Source organism: Macaca mulatta, chromosome 9 (genome assembly GCF_049350105.2).
Source record: "Macaca mulatta isolate MMU2019108-1 chromosome 9, T2T-MMU8v2.0, whole genome shotgun sequence".
Classification (NCBI taxonomy): domain Eukaryota; kingdom Metazoa; phylum Chordata; class Mammalia; order Primates; family Cercopithecidae; genus Macaca; species Macaca mulatta.
This window is the reverse complement of record NC_133414.1, coordinates 62,449,529-62,465,803: the sequence shown is the minus strand read 5'-3', so window position 1 is coordinate 62,465,803 and position 16,275 is coordinate 62,449,529. Positions and strand designations below refer to the sequence as shown.

General features: G+C 45.4%; 1 pseudogene; it reads right to left on the bottom strand.

Annotated features, from left to right (window-relative positions):
• Positions 1–10,533: 10,533 nt before the first annotated feature.
• Positions 10,534–14,123, bottom strand: LOC707167 (procathepsin L-like; annotated as a pseudogene).
• Positions 14,124–16,275: the final 2,152 nt, after the last annotated feature.

Below are 16,275 nucleotides of genomic sequence, written 5' to 3'. Positions count from 1 at the left end.
GGTAGCACTGCCCCTTTGCAGGAGTTAGGAATGTTAAATGAGCCTTGTTTGAAGGGAACGTGGTCCATATTCTGGCGTGTGTGGGTGCCCAGCCAACTTCCTCACCTAAGGGTTAAAGTGACACCCTGGGGCTCCTGCTGGTTACCCCACTGGCTGTTGTCTATCCCACTGTCCTTGTCCTTGTTTTGGCTGAACCATTCCTAGGAAGCAGAACTTGTGCTTCCTCTACCGCTGTGTCCCACCTGAGCCCTACGATCTGCCCCTAAATGGGCACAGAGGGGCTGACTGGGGGGCTCTGGCAGACTGAACACACGTCGCCCCCCGCCCCCCGCACAGTTCCTGTGTTGAAGCCCTAAACCCCAACGTGATGGTATTTGGAGATGTGACCTTTGGGATATATTCAGGGTTAGAAGAGATCATGAGGGTGGGGCCCTAATGATGGGATTAGGGCCCTGGTAAGAAGCAGAGACCCCAGAGCTCTCTCTCTCCCTGACACGAGGACACAGTGAGAAGGCGGCCTTCTGCAGCCCAGGAATAGAGCCCTCACCAGAATCTCACCACACTGGGGCACTAACCTCGGACCTCCATTCTCCAGACTGTGACAAATACATTTGTTTTTTTAATATGCGCCACCACCCCCAAGTCTATGGCACTTTGTCCTAGCAGCCCTATGTGACTAGGACAAGGTCCATAATCTCAAGAACTTCCTTCCTGACTGGTATCTGGAAACCGTGCATCAGAACCACGGGAAAGAAAGGCTTGGCCCTTTGCGACTGTCAGTGCACCTCCACCCCAACTGCGGTGTATCACACATGAACCAGGAGAGCCTGGGATGCAGTGACAGGGAATCTGTAAATACCCATGATGTCGTCGCATCCACACTTGGGGAAGCCATACAGCTTGCTCACAGCAGGTGCTGGGGGTGTTCTGAGGCTCTCTGTCAACTTGGCCTCCCTGCTTACGCACCCAGGTCACTATCTGGGAACCGGTGCCGCTGTAGCTGCCCCAGGCCAGTTTGTCTCCAGAGACCCCTCCGTTCACCACTGGATGACAGATCCCTGAAGAAGCCATGGCCTCCTGGGAAACTCCATCTGACAACCTGAGTAAGGCCAGCCCCCGTTAGTGAGCATGCTGTGCTTTCTGACAGCTGCCAGAATGGACTTGATCCAGGTGGCTGCCCTTTTGTAGCTCACTTGGATTCTAACTTCAGTGTCACATGATGCCCTATGAATGGAACATACAATATGTGTCTTTCATATCTGTCTTCTTTCACTTAGAATAATATTTCCAAGGTCATCCACATTTTTAGTATGTATCATTACATCAAACCTTTTTTGTTGCTGAATAATATTCCATTAATGGATATACTAAAATTTATCCATTTATCAGTTAAGAACATTTGGGTTGTTTTCACTTTTTGGCTATTGTGAATTATACTTCTCAGAACATTTGTGTACAAGGTTTTCTGGGGATGTATGTTTCCATTTCTCATGGCTACATACTTAAGAGTGAAATTGATGGGCCATATGGAACCTCTATGTTTAACCATTTCAGAAGGTGCCAGACTGTTTCCAGTGTACATGAACCATTTTATATACCCACTAGCTGTGTGAGGGTCCCAGTGTCTCTCCATATTTCGGCCAACATTTACTATCAACTCTCTTTTTGATAAAGTCATCCTAGTGGTTCTGAAGTGGCATCTCATCATAGTTGCATTTGTGTTTCCCTGATGTTGAACCTGTTTCATGTACCTATTCGACACTTGTATATCTTCTTTAGAGCAATGTTTCTCAACGCTTAGTAATTTTTAACTGGTTTGTGTTTTATCATTGAGTTATAAGAATTCTTTATATATTCCAGATAAAAATGCTTTAGAAGATATAATTTGCAGAAATATTCTCCCATTCTATGGGTTGTCCTTTACTTTCTTGATGGTACTCTTTGAGGCACAAATGTTTTTACTTTGGATGAAGTCCATTTTATCTATTTTTTCTTTTCTTACTTGTGGTTTTGATGTCACCTTTAAGAAACCATTAACTAGTCCTAGGTCATGAAATTTATTCCTATGCCTTTTCCTTTTTTAAAAACCATCTTAAACATTTTAAAGTGTACAATTTAGTAATGTTATGTGTATTCACATCATTGTGAAATTTAGATCTTTAGAAATATTTTATCTTTCACAACTGAAATTTTGTGCACATTAAATACTAATTTTCCCCGTACTCCCACCCCCAGTCATGGCAACCACTACTTGATGTTTCTGTGATTGTGACTACCTTAAATACTTCATATGAAGGAAAGTATTTGTCCTTTTGTGATTAGCTTATTTCACTTAGAATAATGTTCTTGAGATTGATCCATGTTCTAACATGTGACATGATTTCCTTCTTTCTGTAGGCTGCTTAGTCTTCCATTGTATGTATATACCATATTTTATCCTTTCATCCACCAACGAACATTTGGATTGGATCTCTTGGCCATTGTGCATAATGCTGCAATAGGGATTGTATTGAATTTGTAAATTGTTTTAGGTAGTATGGACATTTTAACAATATTAAGTCTTCAAATCCACATGCATGGAGATGTCTTTTATTTGTATACTCTTTGTTTTCTTGTAGCATTGTTGTTTTGTAGCTTTTAGCATCCAAGTTGTTTGCCTCTTTGGTTAAGTTTGTTTCTAGGTATTTTGTTCTTTTTCATGCTATTATAAATAAAACTGTGGTTTTTTGTTTGTGTTCGTTTCTATCTTTGTTTGTTTTTGTAGTAGAGACAGGGGACTCCTCTCCTCAGGCTCTCTCGCATCTCTCTGGCAGACAGGTGGTCATGATCGTCTGCGCTGTGGGGCCCTATTATTCCAGAGCAAATGCTGGAGCCAGACTGACCCTATGGAAATGCACAAGGACGTGGGCTGTGGTGATGGGCGCCCTCAGTCAGGCACCAGCTGTCCCGCGTTCCTGGCTTCCACCTCTGAGGCAGCTCCCCGACATTCTCCAAAGTCTGTCCACTTCCTTATCTGTTACAGTTGCTCTTGTCAGGGGGAGCAGTGGGCTTTGGCCTGTTTACCTACACCCTCGTGTGTGTGCTACAGCCTGGCTTGGGACACATTTGGTCTCCATGTGAAGACCGAGATTGCGACTTTCTGTGCTTGGAGCCCCAAAAGGACAGGTGGGCCCTGAGGGACAGATGCCCCAGTCCCAGGACAAGGAACTTCCCCCAGGAGAGCTGCTCATGGCCCCCTTTAACTCCCAACTCCCATGGAGGGGCTGACAGGGGTTCCCTGCAGGCTGAGGCTCTGAGCACAGGGACACCTGGGGCCCTACATACCAGCCCTATGAGAAATAGGGCCAAAGAGCCTCATTCCCCGTGTGAGTGGCTGGTCACCCACACTTCAAGGCCTCATCCTGCGCAGGGTCCTGTAGCTGACCCACACCTGACATGCTGAGTCTTCCTTGGGCTTCATCCCCTGGAGTCGTCCCCTATTCCTGGCTCCCATGCTGGTGGCCCTGCCTTCTGTCACAGATACCCAAGGACTCTCCAGGCCATACCTCAGTGACAGCAGCTTTGCCATCCCGCTGGCCTCAATCCCAGAAAAACTTCAAGAAAACAAGGCCCATGATTTTAAAAGGGCTAAGACTAATGTTACAGAAAATGGACTGTAAGATGAGGAATTTTCACAAGTGTTCTCCAATTTATACAGAGAATGAAACAGAAATTGTGGAATTGAAATGTGCATAAAGCAGTACTAAGAAATAGTGGTTTAAGCAGATGATGCTTTCACGGATTCAGGGCAATGACTGCTATCCACAGAGTGTGCAGAGGAAGGGCCTGGTCCTGGTGGGTAGCATGGCTGTGGCTCATCCAAGACAATGAGAAAGGGCTTCTTCACCAAGCTCCAGAGTGAGCCCTCTCTTAATTCCCCAATTTCAGTGCACAGTAGAGGCACCCTGGAAAGACATTAGCCTCCGTCTGCCTGGCTACATTCATATTCTCCAGCCCCACCCTCAGCCCACACTTGGGTCCCCCTGATGGGCAACAATGAAAAGCCTCTGTCCCCAGTGCCCCTGTTTTTCTGAGCCTTCCCATCAGGGTTCCTCCAGGTACCTCCAGTTTAGGGAGCAGCGCCTCTGCAACATCCTCCTCCAGAACAGATGGTGCGATGGGGACGGCACCATAACTGCTGCGAGTGAACACAATTAGGGTCCCCATTCAGAAAGAGCACCCAAGGCCCACCTGGTACACACAGGTGGTATGATGGAGAAGAAATAAGAAGCAAGTCTCCCTCCACATATGGTTCCCATGAATGGACATTGCTGCCTGAGGAAGGGGATCAGTCCCTTGAAGTTAAATTTAAGCTGCTCTCTCGTTATACAAGCCAGAGGCCCCAAACCTCAAAGTGAGTGTGTGTGTGTGTGTGTGTGTGTGTGTGTGTGTGTATGTGTGTGTGTTGGAGGATGTGGGGCTGATGAACCCAATCAGAACCATAGTGTATTTGAGACACTCTCCTGTGGACAGAAGAAGAGCCAGCATGTGTCATCATCAGCTGTGCCCTCCCTGGCTTGACCGTTAATCTGGCTGACCAAAGTCCCCAGCCAGGTCTCTATTCTTTGAACTGGCAGGAGGCCCACTGCTATTTACAGGTGCCCCCTTCCCCTTGCCTGTTCACTTTGATGGGCCCTTCTCTCTCCTGATTGTGTGTATTAAAACCTTATTTTTGTTGCTCTGCCTCTGCTCATGTGTCTATATGTTTTGTAATATATATATTATATTTTTATTAAATATATATTAACTATATGTAACCTTAACATTAGATATAAAGAATGTAGGCATATAGATATCTTACAACCATAAAACCTAAAGAAACTTACAGATCAACAAATGTAGGGACCTCATAAAATTCAAATGACAATTTTAGTGTAATGAAACAAAGGCAGAACAGTCACTCCCCTCCACCCTGAGAAAATGGCTCTCCCTGCCCACATGCAGACTCTCCTGAGATCTGCCTGTTGGCGGCACGCATTGCAGTAACTGGATGCTTCCACCACTTGTCCCTATGTAAGTTACACAGAGGCTTCCTTTGTACATCCTGCAATGAAGTCTTTTGGCCTTCACTTGGTGAGAACACAATATTTCCTATTAACTCCCTGTGCATTTTTAAAAATATATCTCTATAACAAAGAAAATGTCACTCCCTGGCACCAAAGAAATGTTAACTAGATAAAAATGCAGACCTTGAGAGGATATGGAAGCTCTCTTCTAAGTCGATCATCCAAATGAACCAAAATATGTTCATCTTGATCGGTTACTCCACATCTCCAGCAATATGACCCTGTAGGCACCTGATCTCCTCCATTAACATTTTATTTACAAAATCAGGCTTCAGGCCAAAGCTGGTATGGTTTGCTGACCCCTGTTCTAGCAGAAGAGACACTCAACAACTAATTACACAAATAACAACCACTAAGTGCTATCAAGTAAAAGTTCCCAATGCTTAAAACCCTCTAAGAGTAGAGATTGAACCTATGCAGGTAGATCAGATTGCCCTGAGGGAATGGGTCTTAGATTTAATGTAGCTAATTAGTCAGGCGAGGGCAAGACTACTCCAGACAGAGGAAACCACCTGGGGAAAGGGCTGGGGCAGAAGACAGTCTGGCAAACCCAGTTGGAAAGACGCTTATGGAGCGGGAGCAGGAAGAGTGAGGGCCAGCGCCTGTGAGCTCAGGCTGAAAACAGCAGGGAGGCCAGCCCCTGTGAGGTCCTATGGGTCTTGTGAGGGAATTAGGTCTCTATTTAAATACAGAGACTGTGGCACAAGAAGTAACATGCTCAAGGCTGTACAGCCTGCACAAGATGGAGCTGGAAGCCTCCTCTGTTCACCTCCAGACCCAACTTCTGTATTCTCTTTGTGTTCATTTTGGTTCTAGCCTTGCCCAGAGTCTTTACAAGTTTCCCTCCATGCAATTCCAAAATCTTTCAACAAAACAAAAAGGAAAGGAAATTTTGTCTGCACCTAGGCTATCCTATAGTGGAAGGCCTAGAGGACTGGGGAGAGCTGTGTTCCCGCTTCTCCTTTCCTCTCTGATGCCCCCTTATATGGAGTCTTAGCAAAGCTTTCTCTGTCCTTGGTGTCAAAGGAGCCTTCAGAATATCACCTGGGCTCCTCCTCTTGTGTTACCATGCCCTCTGGGTCTCGCCCTGCCCGCCTCTGCACTCTGTCCTCACTGCCTCACTTCCACGCTCCCCTTGGGGACACTTGCACAGCTTGCTGCCCCATGAATGCTCCACGTCTGCTTTTCAGTTCCACGTTCCTCTGCTGGAAGAGCACGTGTCTCGCCCAGCCCTTTTGTCTGGACACCTTCTTTTCTTTAAGAATCCACCCAGGAACAGCTTCTGATGCTTCTAGGTCTGCAGGAAGCCATCCCCGGCCCCTTCCTCACCCAGCCTGAGTGCTGTGCTCCCCTGCAGGGTCCACACAGTTCCCAGTGTGAATGGCTGACATCCCAAACTACTGTTCACCTCGGCCTCCCGCACTGCACCCTGAGCTTGTGAGCTCTGTGACAGCAAAGGGCTTATGCGAAGGGCATTTGGCACTTTCCACATGGAGGTTAACCCATTTACCTTGTTAATTCCATTCGTTCCTACCTCTTAGGAACCTGCATATTTCTATTCTTCAGATTTCCTAGCATTGGACCTTATAGGAGCATTTCTTAAAATGGGGTCCCCAGTCCAACAGCATCAGCATCACATGGGAGTTTGTTAGAAATGCAACTTCTGGAACCCTCTTTAGACTTCTGGGATCTAAAATTCTGGGGGTAGGTGCAGTGATCTGTCTTTCATATCCCCTCCAGCTGACACTGAGGCAGGCTAACGTTTGAGAACCACGGCCTCCCAGGAAGTCATTGCTCATGAAATTGTTGATTCCCTGAGGACAGTAACGGGTTATTTTCAATCTGGAAAAGAAAAAAGAGTAACTGAGGAAATGACAAAGAACACTTTTACTTCAGAAAAAGAATTTTCTGACTTGATATTTCAAATATGTGACTTCCAAATAAGGCCTAGTTTTGTACATTTAAAAAGAAGGTTGATTCTGTCTGGCTCAGTCTGCCCCAGGTGTGGTTTTGCTGAAGGGCAGGTGTTTGGAAGAGATAACCTTACCAGGTGCCGTCCACTGCTCAGATTCTCTGCTTCTAGGATATTCTGTGTACTATAAAATAAATGTAAGCTAAAGAGGAAGGCATGATTGCTAGGGGGGTAAAAAGATGGTTTCTGTTTTGCAGGATGAAAGTATTCATGGATGGATGGTGGTGTTGGTTGCATAAAAATGTGAGTGTTTTAATGCCAACAATCTGTGCAGTTCAAGATGGTTAAAGTTATCAATTTTATGTTATTTATGTTTTACCACATTTTGAAAATAAAAGTAAAAAGATAAAACTGGAACCTAAAAATGTCCAGGTAACAATAAAGCTGGCAGAGTAGCGTATAGGACTACCCAGTGTATTTAGAGCAGCCCAGCAAAGCAGAGGCCCCTAGCGAAATGGGGGATAAGAAAAGTGAAACAATTCAGACTAAGTTTCAGGCCATCTGACCACAATTGAGGCCCCCCAATACTACTCTACTAAGTGTATTATATTGTGGTGTGTATGTAGGTGTATGTGCACATGTGTGTGAATGTGTGTCAGGAGTACATGTATATACATGTGTATTGTGTAAGGGTGTGAATATGTGTGCATTTGGGCATCTGTACATAAGTGTATGTGTATAGGTGTGGCATGTGCATACTTGTTCATATGTGTAATGAGTTAGTGTGCATGTACATATGTGTGTATTGGGCGTGTGTGTAATTCTATGTGTTTGTGGGTGCACATACACGTGTATTTGCATGTGCTTAGTGAGTGCTTCGCTGGCCATAATGGCTTGTTTCTCTGGCCAAGAGACTTGATTCTCCCTGATTCAGCCATAAGTGTGCATTTCCCAGCATCAGGGTGACTAACCAGGACATCCGGAGAACTTTCTTCTTCTCTGCCCCACCCATCCTGCCCACTCCATTCTGGGGTGTCAGAGGCTGAGGCTCTGGCCCCAGTGTGAGCCCCACAGGAGGTCTTTGAGCCCTCAGGTTGCCTCACAGCCAGCATCCATGAGCATCTTTCTGTTTTCCAGGAGGGTGAGCCAAGGCTGCTCCCGTCAATGACAAAATGCTGGGACCTGGATTCACATGCAAGGAGAAACCAGGCACTGGGGGCTGAGGGTCCAGCTGCTCCTGGGCTGGGAGTCAGCAACCTCGGTGCTTCCAGGGCTCACCCTCCCTGGCCATGGGCAGTGCCCCTTGGCTTTGCGGCAATTTGAGGCAATGAAAGTTTTTATTTCCTCTGGCTGTATTTTCTAGACATATTTTAACATAGCTATAATAACATAAAATGTTGAATTTTTTGTCCTGCTTTTAAAAAGATTCTAGTTAGGTTAGATTATAAACAAGGTGGGTGGATCACCTGAGGTTGGGAGTTCAAGACCAGCCTGACCAACATGGAGAAACCCCATCTCTACCAAAAATACAAAATTAGCCAGGCATGGTAGCGCATGCCTGTAATCCCAGTTACTCGAGAGGCTGAGGCAGGCGAATCATTTGAACCCAGGAGGCAGAGGTTGCAGTGAGCTGAGATCGCACCATTGCATATTAGCCTGGTCAACAAGAGCCAAACTCCATCTCAAAAGAAGTAAATAAATAAATAAAAATGCCTAATAAATACTTATTGAAAGTATAAGTATAAAAAACTTTAATTACATTAATTATGAGATTTTAAAACTGTATTACTTGAGAGAAGAGGCCAAATCTCCTCGTGATAATTTTATTAATTTATTTAATAATAAAGATGAACATAAACATTTGTGCAATTCAGTGTTTAAAGTTTGCCAAGGTATATGTATATATTTTCCCAGTGCTGATGCTGTGAGAAGCCTAAGCCATGATGGAGAAGCCCCAGGCAGGTGCTCTTGTCAACGGCCCAAGCTAAACGCCCAGCCAACACCAGCATCTGCGGCCAGCCGTGTGAGTGAGCCTTTGCAGACGTCTAGTCCCGTCAAGCCCTGCAGATGTCTCCAGCACAGATAGAGCCTACAGATGTCTCCCCATGAAACCACACAGCCAAGTCCGGGCGGAAAATGTGAAAGGTGTTTCTACTAAGCCACTGAGTTTCTGGGTGATTTGTTTTACAGTAATAGAGACCGTTCAGGTTCTATCTTTTATATTTTTTTCAGTGGGAACATGAGACTTTTGAGAAAACACAGGTGATGAAACTATGTGCTCTTTTAGCCAATACAATGGGGAAGTTTTTCTGTTGATTAAAATAATTCAGGTGCTTACAGGTAGCTTGGTGAAAATGTGGCCACAGACTCTCAGTTTGGGTCCTCTTATCTGTCTTCCACCTTCCAAGGCCAGCACACCATTCCTAAAGCCCAGCCTCACACCCTGGAGTTTATCCCTCATCCCTTGAGGACCCACAGACAAACAGCCTTGCCAATGCAGTAGTACCTTGTCTCACCTCAACTGCAAAGTGGCCATGGGGTCTTCAGCAGCAGCTGGGGAAGATGCTCCAGAAACTGGCCCTGATAGCTTTGCCCTGTAACTTGACTGGGTTGCAAACAATGTGGGTGAGATAAACATGATTTCTAAGGCTCTTTTTCAGTATTGAAATTACATGTATGTCTGATCTCTTTAAAGAAAAATGTGAATTTTTTATTAAAACAATTTTCTTTTGTCCTTGTAGACTATTTGTCATATTTTGCTTCAATCAAGAGTTGGGTCAGACACAACAACTGGGCAGCTGACATGAGATCTGCACATTAGTTACTAGAAGAGCCAGAAGGCCACCCACTGTTCCTCCTAGTGAACCACTGGCAGAGCAGGTATGGCTTAGAACCCAGTTTCATGCTTGACTGCTGATATGGTTTGACTGTGTTCCACCCAAATCTCATCTTCAATTTTAGCTTCCACAATTCCCACATGTTGTGGGAGGGACCTGATGGGAGGTAGTTGAATCATGGGGGCAGGTCTTTCCCATGCTGTTCTCATAATAGTGAATAAGTCTCACGAGATCAGATGGTTTTATAAGGGGAAACTCCTTTGGCTTGACTCTCATTTTCTTCTCTTGTCTGCTGCCATGTGAGACGTGCCTTTCACCTTCCATCGTAATTGTGAGGCCTCCCCAGCCACGTGGAAATGTGAGTCCATTAAACCTCTTTCTTTTGTAAATTGCCCAGCCTTGGGTATGTCTTTATCAGCAGTGTGAAAATAGACTAATACAATTACACAAAAAAGTCAATGCATCAAAACAGAAAGAAGTCCACCAGTACATTTGAAATTACATTTTATTTAAACAAGTAAAAATGTGTATATCTTTTTAAAATGAAAATACAAAGTAAGTGAATCAATAATACAAACATGTTTATAGCAGTAATTAAAATAGAGGTAACATTTACCAGTGTGAAAATATCAGAATTCCGATCACACTTGGATCTTCCATGATTGAAGTGTGCATTCCACACAGCAGGGGCTGGTAGACTGAAGATAAATTCCTCCTCTGGATGTGCCATCCTCAGTCAAGTTCTTCCTCATCACCATTCATCAGCTCACACAGTGGGGTAGCTGGCTGCGGTGGCGATTCCACAGTTGTTCCCCCAGTCTTTGGCCATCTTTATGTAGCCATCCATGCCCCAGTTTTTACCCCAGCTGAAAGGAGAACAGGTTTTCCATTTCAGAGGAAGGATAAAGCACTTTGGGTTATTAACTTAAACAGTGTGCCAGAAGCCACAGGCTTAACATAAAGAATCAGGAGATGCCGATGTTCCTGTTCATCCCTTATAAATTCTTAAGTCAAAACCTGCATATCACTTCAATCCCAGGCCCAAAACTGTGACCTTTCACAGAACTGCAAAATCAGAAACAGAAAAAGGACAGGGTGTCTTTCCAGCCAGGTATGCTTCAGAATTAAGAAAATGTTCAGAATTTAAACATGCAATGGGACAAATACCATGTTAATATCCCCAGCATGCTTGTGACAGTATCTTGATGTTACAATCAATCATTACTACTCTGTGTTCTATCTAAGGGGGATAAAGACTTCTGGGATTTCAGAAATGGGATTAAGGGCTTGCGGTATGTAAATACTGATTGCAAAAAAGGATTCCCCTTTGAATTTCAACTATAAGCCTTTCTGGCAATTTATACCTGTTCTTCACCAGCCAATATTTATTGTTATCCGAGTCTGCTCCTTCATAGCCATAGCCAACCGCCAGCATAGCATGATCTAGGCCTTCAGGGTCACAACGTGGCTCAAAATAAATTCCTGAGAGAATAAAATGAAGGCTGGGTGAGAAGTTCCCAAGGACACCTGACAGTAACCCACCCTGTCACCCACAGGGAGGGAGGCATCTCTAAAATCAGTGAAATGACACACAGTCCAGATGAGGCTTAACAAGATCTATTGTTGTCAAAGCTAGGGAATTAGGCTGTCATCCACAACTAGCAGAAATTGAAATTGGCATAAGTCCTTCATAAAAAACTTTCCTACAGGCATAAAAGACCACTCATTTTAAGCTTGTAATTCTACTCTAGAATATCAATCTTAAAAATAGCACAGAACACCAAAATCCTTGAATCAAAAGGCTCTTTTCAGATTTAATCACAGAAGTAAAAATCTTTCTAAAAATTCTAAGAATACAACAATTAGAGAATATTTAAGTAAATTAAACTATACTATAAATAACATAGCTATTTATAAAAAGTTATGAAGTACATGTATTCATGGAGATATGCTCAAAGTAATATCAAACAGAAGCATTGGGTATGATTATTGCATGTATAGGGTCCATCATGCTGGTGTGCTATGGTGGTTTACTTTTTTTCTGCAATAATTTCTATGAAGAAAGATGCTTACCTTTTTTGTAGAACTGGAAGGAGAAATGGCTTGCATCAACAGCAACAGAGACGGGCTCCACAGTTGCCACTGCCTTCGCCAGGTCCTTCTCCCATGAAGGGATGTCCACAAAGCCAGTGTCATTAGCAACAGAGTACTTGGGATTGTACCTACAGGTTTTAAACCTTTTAAAGGTAAAGAGGGAAGCAATTTGATTACTACCATCCTTCTCCCAGGGAACGTGAGTCAGAATCACCATACTCAGCAGTTTGCAGCATAGAATTTCCAAGTCAACACTGTCACAAATCATCCAAGGAAGTGAAATGTTGTTATTAATAGTTAATTTGAAACTGAAAATTAGCTCAGTTCTCTTCAGCAAGACCCCTAGGTTTACTTTCCATAAGACGTTTTTCGCAATGGAGACATCTGTATTATGTGTAGAATGGTTTGTATATTCTCCATGTTACACAGAAGCAAGAACAGCTGCATGTTAACCATGTAATCTCAGAACTGTGCAAAGGCTATAATTTATAATGACAACACAGACAGTTTGCAGATAGAGATTCCACCATCTAAAATGGGAATTCTGAAAAGTGTCTGTTATCTCTGAAAGTGTCCCAGTAAAACAAGGCAGGAACGGCGTCAAGAGAAGGAGCTCCATTTACCTTTCCTTCATATGGGTAGGATGCCTCAGAGTCCAGGCCTCCGTTCTCCTGAACATACCAGAAGGAATTATCCATGAAACCACTGTTGCAGCCCTCATTGCCTTGAGGCCAAGAGCAGTCTACCAGATTCTGCTCACTCAGTGAAATAAGTTTGCCTGTTTTCCAGAACATCTGCCTTCCAGAGCACCAGTTGCACTAAAAGCCCAACAAGAGCCACACATACCCTGAAAAGAGAATAAAAAAGCTGATACCCACACACACACACACACACACACACACAGAGCAAGACTTTTAACAACAGCTCATATATCTAAATACTCCTTTAAAAAGTGAATGCATGCTGCTGCACACTCTACCATAGCACAAATGTCAATTGCTTCTTGGCTTTCCTGGGGTGATAGGAAGTCTGAACCTAACACAGTCTCACCTGATTCTTCACAGGAGTCATGTAGCCTTTCTCTCTCCAGTCCACAGATGTGGGGATCTCAGGAAGAAGACGTTCCTGGAACTCCTTCCCCTTCCTGTGCTTCTGGTATTGAAAACCATTCATCACCTGCCTAAATTCTTCATCGGTCTTCAAGCAAAAGTAAATAAAATGTCAAAAAGCAAGAGATTAATTTGGTAAAGAACTGAGGAGGAGAAGCACAGAGTTTGGCAGTCTACAGCATACTCACCATGTCTCCAAAGGCGTTCATGGCCATTGTGAAGCTGTGTTTCCCTTGACTGTATTCTTGATTGTGCTGCTCAATCATCTTCATGTTCTTCTCCCACACTGCTCTCCTCCATCATTCTTCATTCTAAAGGAAAACATGTAACTGATGCTTTTTTTTTTCTTTTTTGAGACGGAGTCTTGCTCTGTTGCCCAGGCTGGAGTGCAGTGGTGCGATCTCAGCTCACTGCAAGTGCCGCCTCCTGGGTTCACGCCATTCTCCTGCCTCAGCCTCCCGAGTAGCTGAGACTACAGGTGCCCGCCACCACACCCAGTTAATTTTTTGTTTTTTGTTTTTTAGTAGAGACGGGGTTTCACCATGTTAGCCAGGATGGTCTCGATCTCCTGACCTTGTGATCCGCCCGCCTCAGCCTCCCCAAGTAAACCCCAAGCTGGGATTACAGGCGTGAGCTACCGCGCCTGGCCAATGGTCTTCATTTCTAATTAAAACCCAACATATGCTAACCAAGTGAATCTTCAGACAGAGATGTAAGAGTAATCATGGCCAGGGAGGGCTTGACACCTCTGGGAGATGTTCTCCAAGCTCAGACACAACAAGGGTGTATTCCCATATCATGTTCATAATCAGTGCTGTTAAGTTATTGCCTTAGGTTATTGGTAATAGCTGGCCTATAGAAGCGACTCTCCAGCCATATGATCCCAATAGCAAGGCCCATCTCTCTGCGGTTCCCCTGGACCGTTTCAGATGCCACCAACCACGCCATATAATTTCTTATGCTTTGCTTTCCACTTGGTCCATTGTGTATCTAAACTATGGTCACGTGTTAGAGCAGCTGAGGCAATTTCCAGGCAAAAGGCAGCCAGGAGGAGTGAAGGATTCATGTTTCAAAAATCTAGGAAGGGAAAAGAAATGAGGATCTGATTAGACCCATCCTAAAAAGCCATTTTACTGCTACCTGAGAAACTAGGGCCACCATGGTAGAATAAAAATATTTAAATTATTCTTTCAAGCATTTACATAGGGACTGTAGAAGAGGCTGGAGAAATACAGGGCAAGTGGAGATATTGGATGGAACCACCAAAATGAAAAGCAGCCTGTCCAGAGCTGTAGGTGCTGAAACGGTTTTATGGGATGATAACTTAGGCTATGAAAAGGATAGGAAGGTACCTGATGGGCGAGAAGCTTGAGGCGACAACCGGGAAACTAGGAAACCATTGGCCCAAGTTTTGTACCAACTGGGCTCAGGTCATCCAGGCAAAACCTCATTAATGAAGACATCTAATTTCAAGAAGGGACAAAGGGATCCCCAGTAATTGGGAGGTCACTTCGCACCTTGTTCTTGGCTAATACACAGCAGAAGGTGAAGTATGTTTTCCAAACGCCCCTTGTAATGAAACAGTTCTTGAACGTCTTCCCAGGAGAAACTGAGAAGGAGAGCACCTACCTGCCGCCGCTCCCGCAGTCCTGCAGTCCTGCAGGTGGGCCAGTCCTGCCAGCACTCCAACTCCCCTCACAGAGCATAAACTGAATCAGGTGGCCGAACCACAGGAAACCAGAGTCCCCAGTGTCCGCGCCCACACAGGGATACGCAGTTTCCCAGGCTTTGGGCTGGGGACCCAGGTCAGGTCCTTGCCTCTTGCTCCTGCCCTCCGCTCATGCTCACTGAGGCCCCAGGACGTCGGTGGTGTTGCAGGGAGCATGGGACGCCCCTGCCTGATTTGCCGGGGTGGAGCCTCCGGGTCCCACCTCACCAGCCCTGGGAATACTGCGGCCTGGCACTCCTGAAAATGCCTCACTCACAGAGCTGAAGGACTTGCTGGGTCCTTGGTGGCTCCTGTCCAATCCTAGCCCACTGGGGTGTCAGCTGCAGTAGCCAAAGGTGGACAGGCACAGTGAGCAGGTGCTGGGTCCAGGAGTCTCCTGTCGCCTAAGGCCGCCCGAAAGCAGCTAACTGACTTATAAAACCCCTAGCCTCCTTGTCCCCTTACCGCCCAGGCAGGCCCGCCCCCACCGCTTGCCCGCGCTGCGATTGGCTGCGCCAGCCGCTGGGCGGGGCTTCCCGGCGTGCTGACTCTTGGCATGTGGAGCAGCTCAGTCCCCTTGCCTCAGTGGAACCGGGGGAGGGGAGCTGGGGGCTACGAAGAGATGGGTCGGAGGTCTCCCTGGAAGGTTCGGATCAACTAAGTACCCTATTTAATGCCCTGGGCGGGTGGTTTATAGAAAGAAGTTTACAGGAGCCTTGTGTGCATTTTCAGCCTAACCCTGTTTTTCCCTTAGGCCTAGAATTTTTGATTAAAATCTCCTGCAGGGCCGAGAGCCAAAGGACTCTAGTCCAGTGGTTCCTGTTTAGTCCACAGCAAAGGTGGGGCCGGTTGGAAGAACGCACAACCCGCAGGCAGAAGCCTATCTCCCAATTAAGGGTATAGAAGAATCTGGGCGTGTTGCTGGTGGCTCATGCCTGTAATCCCAGCACTTCGGGAGGCTGAGGCAGGCAGATCACTTGAGCCCAGTAGTTTGAGACCAGCTTGGGCACCCTGGCGAAACCCCATCTCTACTAAAAATACAAAAATTAGCCGAGTGTGGTGGCCCACGCCTGTGGTCCCAGCTAGTCGGGAGGCTGAGGCGCGGAAGGTTGAGGTTCGCTTGACCATCACTTGAGCCCGGAAGGTTGAGGTTATAGTGAGCCAAGATCGCACCACTGTACTCCAGCCGGGCGAGAGGAGACCCTGTCTCAAAAACAAAACTAAACTAAACTAAAAAAAAAACACTAAAAAAAACAGCAGACAAAAAAACAACTGGTAGGAAAACGCACCCTTGAAACACGTGATGAGATGATCAAGACCAGACCCTAAGAGGGTGGGGACTGGCTGGGTGGGTATCCAGAGACCATGGGCGTTTCATGATGCCTTGTTTCCAGTCTCCTCCACTCAGCGATTCTTCTTCCCATGAAGTCTTGCATTAAGTGAATGAATCAATCATCAAGAGTTAATGAAGCTCTGACTTTGTACTTATCATCCTTTACTTGGTACAGCT